At 43.4% G+C, this 17244-nt stretch overlaps 1 protein-coding gene and 1 long non-coding RNA gene across 6 annotated transcripts in view; one reads left to right on the top strand and one right to left on the bottom strand.

Moving 5' to 3' along the window:
- LOC148023180 (putative trehalose-phosphate phosphatase C) overlaps positions 1-17244 on the bottom strand; it is a 171483-nt gene that overhangs the window by 2054 nt on the left and 152185 nt on the right. The gene's annotated exons all lie outside the window — the stretch shown is intronic.
- The window catches only part of LOC148023181 (uncharacterized), a 170683-nt gene that overhangs the window by 1975 nt on the left and 151464 nt on the right, over positions 1-17244 (top strand). The window lies entirely within an intron of this gene.

The raw sequence follows: 17244 nt of genomic DNA on the forward strand, positions 1-17244 counted from the left end.
CTCCCCCTTAGAAGAAATTATGTGAGACTCGTGCAAAAAGAAAAAAAAAAACCCCTCATTTTGGGAGACAACTTGGGCATAGAACCTCACACAATTATTGAAAGATAAAGGGGCTTAAGAAGCCAAGCCATAATGTTGTTGGTCACTATCAAGTTACACTAATTTATCAATGACTATCATAGCCTGTCATCGGTAAAGGACTCAGGATCATCTTTTGAGTCAGTTCCTACAAAAGTTGACACTAGCTTAGAATGGTGCTTTTCTTGTTCTTGGCCTATCTTTTTGTAGCATTGGTCAATCGTATGATTAAGTCTCTTTGCACTAAGTATATCTCTAACCATCAAGATAAACAATATCGGATATGGAGGACTATTTAGTGATCGAAATATAATTTCTGTAGTGGAACACAAGTAACACTCCATGGCTAGTGCCACCTATGTATATCAGGATTATACTGGTTTCTTCATTGGTCATGCTCATCATACATTTAGGGTTTTGTTGGCTGTTTGTTCTTTCATTGCAGCCATACTTTGTTGGGGGTGTTTGAGGTAGTTTCTTGAGTGGAGATTATGTATGTGGTTAGTGGGAGTGTATGCACCTAATGTAGCTTGGATTGTCATCGACTTTGGGAGGACATGTAGTGTCTCTCTATGGCCCTCCAAGGTCTAGAGTGCCAAGGGCCTGGATGCTTTTATTAGCATTGTACATATCATAGCTGTATGGGCATATTATTTCACTGCAATGCACTTTTGAGTGGGTGCACTTTATCAGCTGGCCGAGCTGCATTTGTGGCTGGCTGACTTGATTTGTTTATTGCCCCATTTCTACCTATCCTTAGGCCACCTCTTCTTGTTCCTTTGTTAAGTTCTCTGTGTACGCTAGAGCTTCATTGGTTTGCTTCTGTTGCTTCCATTCATTTGGGACAAAGACAATTATGAGGAAGCAATCATAGATTGGAACAACGATGATGTCAAAGCAAACTGAGCACTTCAAGGCATCATGAAGGAAGTTTGCCTGGTGGTCACCTCTTAGGGCATCTCCCAAGGTGCGGGAGAAGCTCTAGTTTATGTACGAGGCTTTTTGACCATGAGGGGTATTACCCTCTATGGCAAACGCCTTATGAGCTTCGACATCTAATTCTCCCGTCAGTTTCCAACACATGCCATTGATACCACTTCAGCACGAATTTGCTAGATGATTGTCATCTCGTTTTGGTGGCCCTCATTTGAGCGCCTTATACTGCTCAAGCATGAATCTGCCTGATGATTATGGGGGAGGCTGCCATCTTGTTCTGGTAGCCCTCATTCGAGTGCGTTGGCTGCTTCAGAGAGGGGTGTGCAAAGAAATACTCGAGCAAAGAAGATAAACACAAAGTGTACGACAAAACAATATAATTCAAAGGTGAGGAATGAGAATGAATGCTGAAAACACACTATGCAAACTGCATACAATAACCTTGAACCTCCGTGTCTCAGAGTGGACTAGGGTAGAGATGAACTAAAGAGTGTCATACTCTAAATGGATCCCAAATCATAGCAAGCAGCCTTTGAAGGCAATCAGCTGCAGTAAATGCAGATCAGAGTGTGGAGTCTCCGAAATAGGCTGATCAATGGCAGTGGCAGCAAGGTGGCCTGCACAAGGGCAAATTGGAACAGCTCCGATGATGGCTGCAGCAAAACACAGCACCTCCTGATCAGGCAGCAGGCTCACGATGATGGCAGTGATGCAGGCGGCTGCTATAGACTGAAAATGCAGCCTCTTGCTGCTCCTGAAGGTGCTGGCAACTGCAAAGAAGATGCCCTCAACAGTCTCATTGTCTTGCACAGGTGGAAATGCAGCCTAGAAGGCTGGCGATAGTTGCGAAATGCCAAGATTAGGAAGCGAATGGGGCGCCTACAGCAAACGCAGCCTTGGATGATATCAAGACAGGTCACCTAGGTAGCTAGATTTACTACCCAACGTGGTATCCATAAGTGGAGGGATGTAGACAGCAGTGGATGATGCACCAGCTGATGGAGAGAGTGTAGATTTGCCAAACAGGATTGGTGAGTGGCTAGGCAGCCTCTCTATTTATAGGCGTGGATCCAACTAAAAGTTTGGGTGTTTGCTTATGGGATAGAGAAACTTTGGAGCATTTTTAGTTTTGGGCTGATTAAAATGAGCTAATGAAGGTTTAACTGGTCATGGATCCTTTTTAGCTTAATACCCCTCTTGTGCCTAAAACTGAAACCCAAAAGGGATTGCAAGCATAGCTCACCCTAGAATACCCTGGTGCATCCTGGCCCAACACAGCCAAGGCCTTGGCTCAAGGGCGCATGATGGCTACCCAAGAACCTACCAAGACTACAGAGGTGATGGCTATCTTACCTTGGCACCCCAAAGGGCCACCCTAGAGAGACCAAGGCATGGGACAAAGGGTGCTCGTTGACTGCCTAGTGGCCTAAGGGAACTTGGAAAGGTGATGAAGCAACTTTGAACTATCTTTTTCCCTTTATAGAAAAGGGGATCTATGACCATGGGGAAAAAGAGGAAGGTTGGCTCCAATATCACAAAATAGAAAGACAATCCCAGCCACTCTTCAGGATGTCAGTGAGACGAAGGAAATATATAGAAGTATGTGCCATATGCTGCCATAGGATGTACTGCTGTAGGGATTGCCATATGATGTGCTCTAAATATGGTGGGTCCCAACGGAAGGAGAAAATCTACACTGAACTGAATGAAAGCTGAATACAAATGAGGACTGATTAGTCCTTGCATCACCCTTGGTCCCTCACTCCCTCTCCACATGTGTCTCTCTCTCTCTCTCTCTTCTTAGCTCACAAAAGGCAAGAAGGTAGAACAAGAAGTTGGCATACACAAGAATAGCCTCTTCTATTCATCTTCATCCCTTTTATACAAATTTTCAAGGTTAGGGTTTTCCCTTTTCCCTTCGGCACCCTACTCATCGTTTGGCCAAAAGACTGGTCTTCTCAATCTTGCAAAACTTAAACCATATTCATAAGCTACATTCATGTGTTACAACTTGCACAGGAGGGAACCTGGCTCTGAGGATAGTGTCACAAAGCCAAAATAAATTATTACAATTTCCAAAATCTTCCAAGATATTCTTAAGGGGAAGAAAAAGGGATACTATGTGCAAATGCAAGGAGATTTTCATCCTTGGATGGGCTCCTGCAAATACAAGATTTTTTCTCATCCAAAGTACTTCATTCACAAAAACACAATGCCAATGCACGATTTATGCGAGGGGGTAATGCAGTGTGTCATACTCAAACAAAATGCTATGCAACGGTGCTACTTAGACAATGCCCTCATAGGGGAAGTGCTTACTTGACCAAGCACCCTTTTACAATCATGATCATCAAGATACAAATGGATGATGATATGAAGTAAAAATATGATTGATAGAATAGTGATCAAAATCTTGTAAGCACCAAGAGAAGAAGCTGCTCTCTCTCACCACTTGACAGTGGAAGGGAAAGCTACAGGGACCCCCTCTTTTCATCATGCCAATGTTAAAGGGGAGGGAGCATACATGTTGATCCATGGAAGAAGGTATTGTAGGATTAGTTGACTGGTTTGGTTACGATGTCGACAACATTGTTTGATAATGGTACAAACTCTAGATGTATAGTGCCTAGCTCCACCTACTCTTTGGTGAAATGGTAGTGCTCACTGACATGCATAATCTTCACACTAATAATGGGGTTACTAGCTAGTGCAATGGCACTCTGTATGTTGCAATAGATCACAATCGGTATGGTGCATGGAAATTGAAGCTCCACTAGTAAGCTCCTTAAATAGACGACCTCAGTGGTGCCATTGCAGAGAACCCAATACTCAACCTTAGCAGTGGAGACAACCATCGTCTCTTGTTTATAGTGTGACTAAACAATGGGAGCCATGTCCAAAGAAAAAATGTAGCCACCATGGGGATGCCAAGTATCAGGATCTCTAGCCCAATAAGAGTCAGTATACCCTTGCAAAATCAAATCTTTACCAAAACACAAGCCAAAAGAATAAATAGACTTAACATATCTCAACATATGCAAATATGCAATCCAATGTGAAAGTTTTGGTTCATTAAAATATTGATAGAGCAATGAAACTAAATATGCTAAATCTAGTCAAGTATGAATCAACCATAAGAACTTTCCCACCATAGGACAGTAGGTATGCACATCAAAAGGCTATGGATGAGGATCCTTAGAAAGCTTCATAGTGGAATCAAGAGGTGTAACTATGGGCTATGTTTGATTAATGCAATACTAATTTACTATAACTAAAGGGTACATTTTTGCTAGGATCTAAAGATCTCATACCCATGATGGACAGCTCCATGCCCAATAAATAAGATAGGTGACCAAGGTCACAACCATTTCAAATGTGGAACAAAGTGCGGTCTTCATATCTACAATAGTAGCAGAATTTGAGCTAGTGATCAATAGATTATCAACATAGAGTGGAATATAGTTGACTCCTTTTTAAAATGATTTTAATGTATAGCCTTGGGTCATAAGGGGTAGATGGAATTTATATGATCTTGAAACTCATCCATTTTATGGAATTAGGAATGCAGTGTTTACTTTAGCCCATGAAGGGTTTTCCACAAATGAAAGACCTTATCTTTATGGTTTGGAAGAGAGAACCTAAGAGGTTGCTCCACATAGACTTCTCGAAATAACCATTTAGAAAGGCACTTTTGACATCTATCAGATAGACCAATTGTGATGGGCATTATGTAACTACTAGCTGGAATCACAACAATTGTCCTTTAGGTGCAAAGGTTTCTTTATAATCAACACCATGCTTTTGTCGAAATCCTTGTACCACAAGGCAAGCCTTGTACTTATCCAAAGTTCCATCAACTTTCAATTTAGTATGTGAGATCCATTTTGTCCCAATGGCCTTCTTGTGGCCTAGACGATTGACTAAAGTCTAGGTTATGTTTTGATCAATGCTCTCAAGCTCCTCTCCATGGCCTCTTGCCATTGGGGATGCTTTAGAGCCTCATACTAACTGTTCGGCTCAAAGTACACTATGTAATCTATCGTAAAGAGAGACAAATGAAACAGTTGGTGTGAGTCCAGCAAATCTTCTGGTCCCTTCGGGGTAGAATCCAATGGAAGGATTTCTAAATCTTACATAATCTACTAGTATCAACGAGGTAATAGATCCTTGGAAGAGGGCCTAGGTGTTGAAGACTCTAGAAGTGGGTTAAGAGCCGAAAGTAGACCAGTCTCAAATAGCGTGATCTCAGGTAGTGTAGAGTAAGGGATACGATCATAGAACTTGATAGATGTAGGGGGCTGCACGATGTCTCTCTTGTCAAATACAACATCTTCTCGAGTGAGGATACCTTAATTTTAGGATCAAATAACTAGTACATCTTAGGTTCGAAATAATAGGCTACAGAAATCAAGAGCTTTGCTTGGGGCATGAGCTTACCCACCTTGTCATCAAGAGTATCTATGTATGCATAACTCTCAAACACTTGTATATGAGAAATGGTATCATGAAATGCCTCAAAGGGGGTCTTACATGAGGGACCACCTCAGTTGGGTAGTGGTTGAGAATATACATCGAAGTGTTAGTAGCCTTAGCGCACAGGTACTCATATAGCTCTATTGTGAATAGCATAGAACCAGCCATGTTTATCATAGTTAGGTTCCTATATGACTTTGTTTTGAGAAGGGGAGTTGGTAGAGGTGAGCTTGCATTGTATGTCGTGCTCCTATAAGAGCTCAAAAAATTGGTGGGAGATACTCTCCACCACTTTTAGCTTGGCTTCTTTCAATCTTGTCATTGCTAGCTCTATATCCTCACGTTTTCTCTCCAATTGTGAAATTTGTAAGGAAAGAGGCTCTTCTCTACTTGTGAGTTCCTCCCAAGGTAGGCCATTCCATTTAGCTTCAACTTCTTCTATCGGCATGAGAGGCTTTTGTCCATACATCAACTCTATAGGTATATAACCTTAAGTAGCACTATGAATAGTGCGATCAGCCCACAAAGCGTATTGGAAGTAGTCTTGGCCACTCCCGTATTTTCCCTCTCCATGATTTGCTAAAGCCTTCACAATCAGTGGGTGACCTCTTTCATTCTTTCCATTTCCTTTCGGATTGTATACTAATGTAAGTGCAAGCTTAATTCTCATCCTAGAGAAGAAATCTCTAGCTTCATATGCATTAAGATCTTCTCTTTTTTTTTTTTCGCAAATAAAGTGTGGCTAATTATATTACTTCACAAAAAACCGGAGTACAAGGAAGTGCTCATTCTCAATAAACTAGTTGGAGCTGATCAGAGTCATAGATATATCAAGTATACAAGCCTCTCAGGGCGGTCTAGGGGGGATGGGGGCAAGAAGCCATGGAGGGGGGTGTATTGCCATTTGGGGCTGCTTGCCTGCATCACGAAAAACAAGCCTTGGTCGCCCCAAGTGCACATGAAATGACATCGGAGCTCCTGACGAGCCCTGGACAAGATCTTCTCTATTAGCTCTGATCTTTCCCACACATCCATATCAACATATCACATCTTCCAATAAGAACCTGTACATAGCACTAGTAGACCCACGTCCTCAAGGCTTGGCCTTTAACTTGGATTGTGAGATCTTTCCGTGCAAGTACAATGTACCTCATTTGCCATAAACTTACAAGCATGGTCACTGAGTCCACAATCCACTTATACTGTATAGAGAGTGGTAAGTAGGATATAAACCATCACGGTGTCTTACAAAAGAATGCATTTGATAAGTAGTGTAAGTCTCTACAAGTTGCAAGACATCCCTCTACCATAGTTGCCATGAGTTTCAGAAACGGAAGGTATGGAATGTGTTTCCAAGGTTTCATACGAGTTTCCTAGAACATAAGATACAGGTTTCATTTGAGATGAAAAGTATTACACATAAATGTACTTTAAGTCTCAGGGCCACAACAAAACACATATTGTAGATGATTCAACATTATATACAAAATCTAAGTGAACAATCAGTAGACCAACAATTTACATACACAGTATATCATATTTCATGATTCATAATGCAGATTTCATAAATATAAAAAAAGCGTAATGCCATAGATTAAAAATTGCTTAAACATAAAACTACAATAAATCAATAACAATCCATGCCTCTATAGGACTTCAAAATGAATCCATGGACCATATGACATGTCATATGAATCATAAAACTTGCTATTAAACATGTTCAAACTTTGAATCCATCTCTCTATAGGCCAGCTTTGACTAGGAAAAAAAAGGACAAATTGATCCCATATGCAAAACTAGGCCAATTGTAATCTTCATGAACCAAAATTTCAATCCAGCCATTTTCTATGTTTCAGAAACACTTGGATGTTTCTAATGTCTCCTACCTGTAGGAAACACATTTTTTGGCTCTCTTTTATCTTTTTAAATGTAGCCTTATCTCCTCGTTCACTAGCCCGTAAGCTCTCATGAAGTTTTGCCCCAATAGGCAGTAAGTTGAAGATAAGAAAGATTAGAGGTAAAGTTCCTAAGAGGTACTTTGTGAAATTTCAGAATTATTCACCAATGGATGCCACATGGATGAAAGAGAGTCACTTGGCAAACCACTCTTAGTTGTTGCAACTTCACCCTAGAAGTAGAAGCTTTTTAGTTGGAGCGGACTTTAGATCGGGCTCAATTAGGCTTAGTAGAGCTTAGAAGGTTCAAAGCATTGCCTGATGCTCAAGGGGGAGGTAGCACTTCCACTCCTCTAGTAATGGATATCTCTAGTATATAGTGGACCTTGGGTGTATTCAACATGCATCCAAGGTACTGTTTGTTGATCGTATATTTGCCAGCAAGTCACTATTCAATGTACTAGTCATTGTAGTTGGTATGCAAATGGGTATGGTTTTTACTATAGCTCTAAAACTATTCATTGGTATCAGTGTATGATCATTAGAGTATGGTTATCAGAATATGAGCATCAGAGATTGATTATTAGTTTGTTGGTTTTCAATTATGATTATTAGGTTTTAGTGGTATTTAGCTGGTTTTATGAAGAGTAGTGTGTTTCATGAATGCCATTGATGGTTTAGCCGTGGTTGATGCTCGGTTTATGCTTTACTATGGTTGTTTGGTCAGAACACTTTACTATGGTTGTTTGCTATCTGAACCACTGTGGATGCATCCACAGTGGTTTAGATAGCGGTTAGAGTTTCTTTTGGTAATATTATCACTTAGTTATGTGGGCTGGAAATTTCAACATGAGTTGGGCAATAGCATAGTAGAACAATAGTGGCCGATGTTCTTTGACTATGATGCCTATGCTTTTTCCAGTTCACCATTAGTTTGTTTTTGTCACTTGGCAATGCAATCAAGGATGATTGCAATTGAGCATTAGTTTGTTTTTGTCACCTGGCAATGCAATCAAGGATGATTGCAAGGATTTCAAGAGGGATGTATGTCATGAGGATATGTATTTTTGATGCTTGGCTTTGGCATTATTAAGTTGTACACATGTGAGGTGCACATGTGAAATGCAAGTTAGTAAACGTGATGATCAGTGGGTGACATTGGCAAAAGATACAAAGTTATGCTAGATAGGTACTTGTAGGTGCTTGATGTTAGTTTGGGTCTAGGACATTAAATGTCTAGAGGTGACATTGGGACTAGGCATTAATTATTTAATTAATGCTAGTCCTAGCCCAATTAATGTGTGGGACAATATAATGTCCAGTGGGGGTTAGCACAATTAATGTGAATGGGCACTAGTCAATTCTTGGGCAGGGTCAAATGGCCAATCAATTAATTTTCAGAAATTAAATTCTGAAAACTAATTAATTAGAGCTAGAAATTACTTTTGGAAAGTTGTCAAGTGGCAAAATAGGTTGCCAATTGTCAAAACTTCTGATGCAAATTGCAAGAGGGCCATTTGGGGGCTAGTTGAGGGTCATTCCAGCATTTAGAGGTTGAGGGAGGAAGGAGCTGCCATCAGATGAGCTTTGAGAGGGGCGATAGTTGATCACGTAGCATGACAAGAAAGGGACAGCAAGTTTTCTTCTCCGCCTCACTAGAAGGCGGTGGTAGAGGAGGAGGGCTTGTTAGTCCCACTGGGGATTTACCCTTTTTTGAAGCTATTGGTGCCATCAAAGCTACTGACCAACGATACTCCTTTTAGTTGATTTTCTCTCTTGTCTACCAATCAGCCCTCCACAGTTCTCAGCCATTTTCAGTACGAGGTGAAGAGCAATTGAAGAAATTGTTGTTGAAACCCTAATTTACAGCAGAAAATGGGGTTTCCACAGCCACCTCAAGATTCATGCCCAATTATTGAAGACCCACATACTCAATGTAGTAGTTGAAGGCATTAATTTGCAACTGATCCGAGGGGTAGCACATTACCAGATTATTGTGGTGAGCATGCGAGAAATTGAAGATCCGATCTAAGCCTAGATTGTTATACAATACAAGATAAGGAAATATTGCAAGGGACGCCAGTTGCTGGGGGACCAATCCGTTGTTGGCTATCCAAGGTTAAATGGTAAAGTGTGTATTTTCAGATTTATGTATTTAATTGCTTGCTGTAATTTGAGTTAAATCAAGCTATCACCACCCTTGCTGCCAAGGAAGGTTGGTTTCAGTTTGTACCGTTAAAGCTGAAGTTTCTCTGTCTCTTTTTTTTTTCGTAAAAGGTAATTGTATTAATTACGAAAAAGGTACAAGTTTACATGATTACAAGATACACGATGGCTCTACCCCATTGTGTGTAAAAACACTGTCTCTCTACAAGAACTAAACGACCAAAGAGTTACAAAGTCATGGCAAAGACGCAGAGGAAATTGCCATATGCCAGGGATGTAAGTCCTCTCGAGGGAGCATGTCAGAGTGCCGGAGAAGATCTATCTGCCAATGCAAGAGACCCTTAAGCCTAGCAATATGCCGCTGAACATTATAGGCGGAATAAAAAAGAAAAGCATTCCGAATGGTCCAGTTATGCCAACAACCCCAATATCGAAGAAAGTGAAACAAGATCTTCATATGTGGCTGTATCGGTGTGGGGTATATGGGCTGCACAAAAACCCAATCAAATGGGTGTAGCAAGAAACCGACCACCGCTCTCGCCAAATGGCTGACAAGAATGACCAGATTTTCTTAGCGAGGGGGCAAGAAATAAATCGATGACGGGCGGATTCCACACTGGTGGTGCAAAAGACACAGTTGCCTTTGGAGATTCGACGCTTGGAGAGAGCTGAAGCAAGCGGAAGACCACCAATCATCACCCTCCAAAGAAAGACCTTATATTTGAAGGGTGTCTTGTTCAACCAGCCCTCCATCACAGTTGCCCTCCACCATGATCGGGATTTACGCAATCCCCATAGAGTATTAGCTTTAGTAACCAGCCATTGATGATCTTTAATCAGAAGATGATACACCTGGTTAGCTGAAGCCTTTTCTAAATCCAGCCGGCCTGCAAAGTCCCAGTCCTACCAGGGACGATCCGAAGCAAGGGCAGGAAAGGGTTGTCTGCTCTGGAGCACCATCAAAAGCTATCCCCATAAATCCCTGTATCCACGAGGGATCCTGAAAAGCCTCCTGGCTGTACGAAACGATATCAACACATTGCGACTGGCAAGGGTGGCATCTGTGATTGAAGTCAAGCCCAAACGTGCCATGCGGTTATAGCTAAGTGATCCTCCGCTGGATGCCACTGAGCCTTCCGGAGGACCAGTCTCCAGGAACATACCAAATGGGCAAGCAGAGATGATGAAGAACTGGAAAACCGAGAATCGGCATTAAGAACATGCCACCAAGAACTCCGGATTTGGATATTACCATGCAGAAGCCAGTGATCCTCAAGAAAATAACGGGCTATAACGACCCACGGGTGATGATCCGAGCACATGGCACGAAAAAGAGACCCACGGAGTGCCAGCATATGAGTTTGGGCATCTAAAATAGCCCCTCCACCCATGCGTTTGGGGGTGCACGCATGCGACCAAGAAATCCAGAAAATGCCTGCATGCAAGGAATCCTTCTTCCATAACATGAAACGAATAGACTGAGTAAGAGCATTCAGTGTAGTAGTAGTCCAGGGCAACAATGGCAAGAAATATGTGAGCATTGGCAACATAATTGTCTGGGCTACTTTGAGACGAACATGGAAGGGCCAAGCCTGTGACTTCCAATACAGAAACTTAGCCGCCAGTTTCTGTGAAATCCACTGTAGTAGCTGCTTTGGCGGAACATCAACGCCCAAGGGGTACCCAAGATGCCTGACAATGGAACCACAGGGAACAACCATTCCCTGCCAGTCCAATGACTGCAAGTCCGACTCCGTGTAGCTGAGAATGGCTGATTTCAAAGCATTGATGCGAAGACCGGAAGCCTGACCAAAGAGAGCCCAAACATCTAATGCTTTGCGAAGGTTATCCTTGTCCGCACGCAGAATCATAAAGCTATCATCAGCCAAGGATTGACTAATGAAGTGCTGTCCAGAAGGAAGCGACAATCCAGCCAACTAAGTAGAAGCTGCCATATGAGATAACATCGAAAGAACTGGATGAGTTGCAAGGGCAAAGAAGAGAGGACTCAAAGGACACCCCTGTCTGACAGAGCGGGCAAGGACAAATGGCTTGGTAACGCCTCCATTCAGCATGACTCGCGAAGAAGCCGCAGCACTAATGGTGTAGATCAGACGAGACATCCAAGCACCAAAGCCCATAGTAGACATAAGTTCTGCAATGAAAGACCAGTCCAGATAATCAAAAGCCTTTTCCAGGTCCAATTGAATCAGTACGACCTTCTGATTAGAATGCCTTGCATAATCAATCGCCAGTTGCACATTTAATACAATGTGCAGAATGTTTCAGCCCTTAATGAAACCATATTGGAGAGGATGCACAATGGCAGGAAGATGCTTATGGAGCCGATTCGCCATTACTTTGGAAAAGATTTTATACATAGAACCCATCAAAGAAATTGGGCGCCAATGTTTCAACATAGACGGCGAAGGAACTTTTGGAAGCAGTTTAATAAGTCATTCTTTCCATGAGGAAGGCATGATCCCCGTTTCCCACACCTGCTGAAACAAAGCCGTCAATGGTTTCGCCAGTTGGGTAGCAAAAACCTCAAAGAACTCATTGGTGAGACCATCCCTGCCAGGACTTTAATCCTTGGGCAAGTGTAACAAAACATCCATAACCTCCGCCTCACAAATATCTGTCTCCAAAGTAGCTTGCATGTCCTGCGGAACCTGATTGCGGACCAGATCATAAAAAACTGAACGGGCATGAGTAATTTGGCCTGAAGGTGGAGAAGTGGAACCAAGAAGGTCGAGAAAATAATTCCTACACATATTCACAATAGTCTCCGGATCAAGGACCATTTGACCTTCTGCATCCTGGAGTCTAGTCATATTCTCTCAAGCAGGAGAGGCATGGAGAGCTCGAAAGAACTTATGAGTTTAACAAGCACTATCTTGCAAATTCTCCGTCAGATGTTGCAATTTGGCCTGTTGAAAAGATTTCAACTGAAACTTTTTAATAAGATCAGCCAAACGCATTGCCAGTGACAACAGAAATACATCATCTGGAGTGTCCACTAGCAGAGAACGAACCAAAGCCAGCAGGTCCTCCGTTGCTTGTCGACGCCGCCGACAAAGAGAGGCATGATGGATCCCATACTGCCGAACAACCCGCTGCACATTAGAGAGCAATCGTTCAAACGAAGCAGTGCCCTGAGAGAAGTCCAATAAGAATCTATCAATCAATTGCTGCATATAGCCCTGAAAGATTGCATGCTTCAAATAAGACGAGTTGAAACGCAAAGGGAGTCTATCCAGAAATTGCTTAAAAGGTGCAATGGGTTGTGCAAGCATCTCAAGCTGTAGAGGAAAATGGTTCGACAAGGCATATTGCTGCAACACTCTCATTTCGAGCATCTCAGGAAGAAAATCATCATTCTGTATGATATATATGTGATTCAACCGCGACCATGTCATTGCATACTGGGCAGAATGGAAAGTAAACCCTGTAGAAGAAGGGTGTAGCCAAGACCAGAGATCTTGCTTAAGAACAGTAAGAGCCAACTCATGCCACACATGACTTTCCGGCGCGTCCATTACCGAATGCTCTGATGTGGACTGTGAAGAATCAACACACATATTGAAATCCCCCATAAAAAAACCCCGTTTGCCAAGTGACAAGGAGGTCTGCAAAGTATGCCAAAGATCTCGACGAGATAAAGGATCATTCGGAGCATAGAGGCCAAGTAACCATAAGATCTCTCCTTCAAATAAAACTTCAATCACCACAAAGCGGCCATGTACATCATTTTTAATAAGAACAGGCTGATATTTTTCATGTACAATCATGAGCACACCAGAATAATGCATGGCATGGATCCCTGCATAGAACAAACGAAAGCCATGGCAATCCACAACTTTTCTCGCTTCACCGTGACTCTTGTGCTCAACAGCACACAAGACATCGCACTGATTCTCATGCAATACAGTCCACATCGCATGTTGCTTATGGCGAGAACAAATTCCTCGCACATTCCACGTGGCTATCTTCATGTGTATTTAAAAGAAAATCAGGTACGAGGCACAGCTTGCCTCGATTTGACCTTTTCTACTAGAATGTCCAGGACTCCCTCATCCAAAAAATCAGCTAACACGGCAAAAGAGTTCTGACGACCAGATTTGTAGGTAGATGGCATATCCGCTGTCTTGGGGATGGAACGGGGATAACGACGATACCATGGGGTAATCACGTTACCTCTAGTATCAAAAGCCAACTTAGCAAGTGGACCCTTTGGACCATCCGTATACACTCTTCTAGTGGGCTGATGACGGGGAGTAGAGAAAACCATAGCAGGAGCAGTGTGCTCTGAAGACAACATTTCTTTCCTGCATATATAAGTGCGCATGGAATCTTGTGAGGCAGTAGGCACAGTATCCGCCATGCCGGCAACAAGCCTGTTGCCTTTTTTTGCGCGTACATCTACCCAGTCATTGCCACGGGAATCCAAACCCGAAACCTGTTGTTTACCTTTATCCAAAACTTTAGGTGGCTGGATGGCATCGTGCGGCAGAGCATCACACCATATCTTCCATGGGCAGTGCAACATGCTCAGCATCTGAAGTTTGTTGCTTTTCTGGGCATTCGGCCATAAAATGCCCAAATTTTCCACACGAAAAGCAATGTCCTGCAAAGTTGCCCCATTTCAAACGAAAGTGTAAAGGATGCATGCCAGAGCAATTAAGACGTAACCAAGCAGGCCTTTTTCTAGCAGTGTCCTATAACATACACAAATGGTTACGATTCATGGCCCTTAGGCTCGGGGGGACCAGAACAGTGCCTATAGCGGCCATGGCATCCTTTAACAGTGGCCAATAGACAGCCGGACAGTTTTTCACTTCAACCCACACAGGACATTCACGTTGAAGCAGGCGCTGAATCTGCCATTGGGCGCCATGGCACAACATGGACCAAACGGCGATCAAAGAACAATGGCAGTTTAGACAGGAGAGCAACACGGTGCGTCTCAGATTTCAACAGCACCTCAAAAAAGCCTTGGGGCCCAACAAAGATCTCTTCAACACATTTCCCTTGTAGCAGACTGTGTAGCCACTGGCAAATACGGGAAAGCACTGGGATCCTACTAGTGAAGAAGAGTATCACAGCACGTTCATAAAACACTGAAAATGAGCGTAAGACATTTTTCGGGTCCACAGTGGCTTCCAGAACATCTTCAATTGCAGAGTCAGAAAAGACTTCCTGATTATGTTGAACATAATCGCCAAGCAGGGTGTTAGCAAACTCCAGCAAATGCTCCCAGTCAACATCCTGAGAGTCCACAGAATCAGAAGCAACCTGAGCATAGGAACGATCCTGATGATCCATTGTCTCTTCCGAAGTACGCTTGGTGCGTTTGCCCACAGGCTGGAAGTCAGGACCAGGGGGCATCTCCTCTGTGCACGGAACCATATTCTCTGGTTTCTCTGTATTAGAATCCGGACCAAGAGCTACCACCGTTTGGTCTATAAAAGCCAGATCCAGACCAGCCATGTTGTATCACTACGTATGCCGGTCAGAGACCGAGCCAAGAGCTCACGGGAGGCAGAAACCGCGCAGGCCTCTCTCTCTCTCTCTCTCTCCGGCAAAACAGACCCTGCACTGGACTAATGAAGGGGCTTAGGGAGCACACGAGCAGAAACAGACGCCCGCTGTGCAGAGAGGGCACATCCACAGGCAGGGAACAGGAGGCCTCGTTCCCTTGCTGGCTCACGCTCTCACGCTCGCTGTGTGGCAAACTGGGTGTGACCGGCCGCATTCCCTTGGTGGCAAAAAAGGGTCAAATCATGGCGGGCAACTGTGCAGGGCCGAAGTTGGGCAGGACGAAGACAATCAATAGGGCGGCAGGCCAGGACGGCGGTCAACGTGTGCAGGAACGAAGGACCAAGTCGACGGGACGTGCGCACGTCCACGCGACAGGAGGGACGCATAGCAGGTGCAGGCGGCAAGGGGCGACGCCAAGGACAGTCACCGAGCCAGTCAATGGCACACAACGGGCAGAGGGCCCTGCGGCGCAGGCCCAGGCAACGTGACGGGCACAGGACCTCGACGACGGCAGGGCCAGATGACTCAGTCAGGCGGCGGGCGCGCGTCTCCACGATCAGCCATCGCTCTTCTCTCTCTCTCAAAGGTTAAGCTTGAAATTTCGAATTTGGAAATCAGGGCTTTGCTGTAATCAAAAGGCAACAAGCTTTTACAGTCCAATTTTTACATCTGACATTGTTGATATCACATCTATATTAAATTGGTGTCAAGTTTTGAAGATGGGAAGAAGTGAAAATTGAATGGGACAATGTTGTTGAGAAACTCATTCATTAACTGCATTTCTTCTCATTAATCTATTCCAATTTCACACTTATAGCCCCAAAAAGGGCTAGATGCCCACATTTTGGGGCACCATCCAAGATTGCTTGTGCCTATAAATAGGGCATTGACTTTCCCCATTTCACACACTTATCATTCATTCATCTATCATTCTTCTATTCTATCTCAACCACTCCGCTACTGTTCACACCACTGACAAGGAGGACATTACATTTCGTGGATCTTCTCCCTTGTTGCCAAGTGCCTTGACTACACTCCATCAGGCTGCCTTCTGTCCACTATCCCCAGGTCGACTGGTGATCATCATCTCCTTGCCGACGATTGCTTCTTGTTGCCAAGTGACCAGTTTGTACCTGCGTTTTGCAGTGTAGCCTCTTTCCGGCATGCGTTTGGGCTCCAACAAGCAGTTTGCTACCCCTCCATGCTGCTTTTTGCTGCTGGGAGGCCCTCTATCGCTGCATTTTCAGCCTATTGCTGGGCACCCTGCTGCCCTACATTGACTGGAGCTTGTCGTTGCTGGTCATTGTCTTCTCTCCGATGGCATTCTCAAGGATTGCATTCCACTCCCTCTACAGCTATCCTTCACCATTCAGCATTTACCTTCGATACCCTACTGACCGGAGGATTGCATTTTGCTCCCTTCACTGCATAGATTCCCTATAGGTGTTGTTGCTTGATTAGCCAAGACAATGTAGTCGTCTTCACTTTTTCTCCATTGTATCAGCGTGATTCAGTGATTCATCATTCATCCATCATCTTCTTCTTTTGATTTTTTGAGTTTTTCTTCTTTCAGTGTTTGCTGTACACTCTGTGTTTCTCCCGCAAACCCTACTATCTCTCTGATATGGTATGAGTGCATACCATCTTGTCATTTTTCTTGACAAATGTGACCATCGTAAAAACAATTGGGAAAGGGCAAAATACGTGCACATGCAAGTATTGTGGACACATTTGGAATGGTGGCCCACTATGCATAATGGCATGCATTTTGGGTTTGACAAGTCTTGGTATTGAAAAGTGCAATGCAACACCACAAAATGCAAAGGACACACATCCCAATGTGGGTATTGAAGTGTAAGACTCCATGGCAAATATTGATGCATGTGTGTCAATTTTGGGAGATGTTTCTTGTGTGGGTGGCAATGTAAATATATTATTTATGGCAAGTGTTGAGTGGTCTAGGCAATTGAGCCCTGAAGAGCATGTGAGAAAAAAGAAAAAAGTGTCCAAATCACAGGGTGCTTTGGCAAAAGCATGGATATACAAGCACATAAGAAGGTGAACATTGTTGTTCATTGCTTCTTTTTATGTAAATTATATCCCTTTTTGAAAAGTAAAGAGCCCATATTTTCTTGGCATCGTGAAGATAGTAGGG

The sequence above is a fragment of the Lygodium microphyllum genome, chromosome 16 (assembly GCF_053477565.2).
Source record: "Lygodium microphyllum isolate KBCC chromosome 16, Lygodium_microphyllum_v1.1.10, whole genome shotgun sequence".
NCBI lineage: Eukaryota > Viridiplantae > Streptophyta > Polypodiopsida > Schizaeales > Lygodiaceae > Lygodium > Lygodium microphyllum.